This window comes from Cornus florida, unplaced genomic scaffold (genome assembly GCF_030987335.1).
Source record: "Cornus florida cultivar Cherokee Brave unplaced genomic scaffold, ASM3098733v1 CherokeeBrave_3.0.0_Hap2_Chr10, whole genome shotgun sequence".
In the NCBI taxonomy this organism is placed as follows: domain Eukaryota; kingdom Viridiplantae; phylum Streptophyta; class Magnoliopsida; order Cornales; family Cornaceae; genus Cornus; species Cornus florida.
The window spans coordinates 49,172,161-49,175,331 of NW_026775580.1; the positions used below are offsets into that span (position 1 = coordinate 49,172,161).

The 3,171-nt window shown below is 39.9% G+C and overlaps 1 pseudogene; it reads right to left on the minus strand.

Moving 5' to 3' along the window:
- Nucleotides 1-558: 558 nt before the first annotated feature.
- LOC132280286 (small nucleolar RNA R71) lies at nt 559-657 on the minus strand (annotated as a pseudogene).
- Nucleotides 658-3,171: the final 2,514 nt, after the last annotated feature.

The following is a 3,171-nucleotide window of genomic DNA, read 5'->3' on the forward strand; positions in this document are numbered from 1 at the left end:
AGGTATCCTCCACCCCAATGTGCATCATGATAACATGCAAGTACCATTAGGCATGCTGAGGCCATTCATTCACCAACCACAACAACAAGGCCAAGTTCCATTGGGAATGTCAAGGCCAATGTATGCTCCACAACCTCCCATCATCCAAGGCAATCAAGGTGCCCATGTTGCACTTCCAATTGCTAATCCTCCCCTTGCTTTAAGAGATCACTATGTGCTTAATAAATACAATGCACCCACATGCATTCAATGGCCACCATTTAGAGCACACCACTATGAGATCAAACCACAAACCATTTAAATGCTTCCTAACTATCGTGAACTTCCAAGTGAAGAACCTTACAAGCATTTGGATGAGTTTCTTGAAGTATGTTCCACCATGAGATACACGGACATATCGGAAGAGGTCTTAAGGCTTAAACTTTTTCCATTCACTCTTAAAGACAAGGCAAAATATTGGTTTAACAATCTTAGGCTTTTTTTAATAACTTCTTGGGCAGAAATGCAACAAGAGTTCTTGAAGAAGTACTATCCGGTTTCTAAGACTAATGCCTTGAGAACCTCAATTAGAGAGTTTTCACATGGGGATGGGGAAACGTTCCATGAGGCATGGGAAAGATTCAATGAATTACTTAGGAAGTGTCCACATCATGACATGCCAAATGACAATTAGTTCAATATTTCTTTGAGAGCTTATCGGACAATTATAAAGGCATGGTTGATGCTTCCATGGGTGGCTCTTACATTGATAGGCATGAGGATGACGTGTGGCGTCTTTATGAGAGCATGAGTGAAAATTCTTTGCATCGAACTTTATCTTCTAAGAATGGTAGGAATTCAAGTGGAAGGAAGAGTGTTGGCTTACATCAAGTTGACCATTCCAATGAAATAGCCACCGAGATGAAATCCTTATCTCAAAGGTTTGATCAATTTTTGATCAACCAAAACTCGGCAAATCAAGTATCTTCCATCCCTAACCATTCTCATCATGCATCCAATGAGACATGTATGACTTGTTCAAGTATTTTACATTCTACTTCCAATTGTCCCCATGGACATGTGCAAAGTGAGCATCATGAACAAGTCAATACAGCTTTTTTTAATCAAGGGAATAATCTTTATGGCAATCATTTTAATTCTAGTTGGAGGAATCACTCGAACTTCTCTTGGAGAAACCAAGGGGAAGCCTCAAACCTTCCCCAAGGTGGTTTTCAAGGGAAGTATGTTCCACCTCCGATGCAAAGCCAAAGTTCCCAAGGTTTTAGATTATCATTTCAACCACAAGGAAATTAATTTTCTAATTCTCATTTTCCTAATCAACCATCATATTCTCAAGGAAATTCTAGGAGTCCCGCTTTTGAAGAGAAAGTTTTGACCGCTCTAGGCACTCTAGAGGCGAACACTCAATTGCTTCATTCTCATTCTCAATCTATTGCTAAGCTAGAAACCCAAGTAGGACAAATAGCTAGTACTTTAAATGTTAGAAAGAAAGGGAAGATGCCTTTGAATGCCCCACCAAAGCAACAATGTGTTGTGGAGACTCATTCCTTATCGGAAGGTCACACAATAGAACATGTCAATGCAGTGACAACCTTGAGAAATGGGAAGATTGTGGACAACCAAGTGGGTATGTCCAATAAAGAAAGTGAACTGGTGCAACCCAAAGTTGACACCCGTCTCGTTTCTCATCATATTCCTTATTTATTGCATATGCATGATCTTTCAAATGAGAATGTGTTGAAAAGTAATTTTGAAAAGAAAAATTTGCAAAATAATTTCAAAACTTCTTGTGTTGAAGAGACTTAAAAGAAAAATTCTGAAATTTTTTTTCAGCCAAGAGCTCCATTTTCGGATGCCTTAAAATGATCCATTTCAATTGACAAGCAAAAGGCCAAGACAAATGAAATTATGGATGTGTTTAGACAAGTGAAGGTCAATCTTCCACTTTTGGATGCAATCAAGCAAATTCCGGCTTATGCCAAGTTTTTGAAAGATCTTTGTACCCAAAAGAGGAAGAACAAAAGCCAAGCACCTAGGAAAGTGGTCTTAACTGAGCAAGTAAGCTCAATTTTGCAACATAACACTCTTCCAAAGTTTAAAGACCCCGGTTCACCTATTACTTCATGCATCATTGGTGATCATATCATTAATCGGGCTCTCTTAGACTTAGGAGCAAGTGTTAATCTTCTTCCATACTCGGTATATGTCAAAGTAGGATTAGGAGACTTGAAACCGACGTCAGTGGTTTTGCAACTTGCCGACTGATCCATCAAAAAGCCTAGGGGTATCATTGAGGATGTGATAGCCCAAGTTTTTCAACCCGGTGCGTCAGTGATGAACCAAAAGATGATCCGATAACGGATCCAAAATGCGGAAGCAAAAGACAAACAACGGTCTCTAGAGATACAATATGACTCTAAGACACCATTGTGACCCTCAACGAGGTCACGGGACCCAAAGGAATCAAATGCGGAAACAACATTTCAAAAACAGACAAGAATGCACCTAGGGGCAAAATCGTCATTTCCAGCTTAAAAGTGGGTGCCACCGAGCACACCATTGGAAAGACAATGAAAAATCAATGAACTTAGACTTAAAAATCGCTTGATTCGGAGTCTGGATGAAGAAGATATGGTTAACGGAAGAAGAAGGGGCAAAACAGTCCAAAAGAGGCAACCCCTGAACATCTAACCGGTTAGGAGACCTTCCTAACCGGTTAGGAAGCCAAAAACAGTGAAAAAAAACGCTGCCCACACTTATCTAACCGGTTACGAAACCCCTCGTAACCGTTTAGATGTGAAGGGGCAGTAAGGGTGCGACCCAAAAACCTGGCAGCAGGGGTTTTTCCGGAAAAAATGGAAATTTGAGGCCTTAGATGACATTTTCTGGAAAAAATCAAAGAATAAACCCCCCTCAAAATCGAGTTTTCTACATGACATTTAAGGAAAATCAAAAAATACGCAAGGTAAAATGCCTAAAATGCCCTCCCAAGAAAACTGGTCCAGAGGGTCCAAAAAGCTGCTAAATTTAAACACTGAGAGCTGAACTTCAGATGCGATTTCCGATGCCAAGATGGCATTTTCTGGAAAAATACGAAAAAGAAGCCCCCCTAAAATAATATTTTCTAATCAACCATGTGAAGAACGGAATTTATTTCCCAAAGAAAATTCC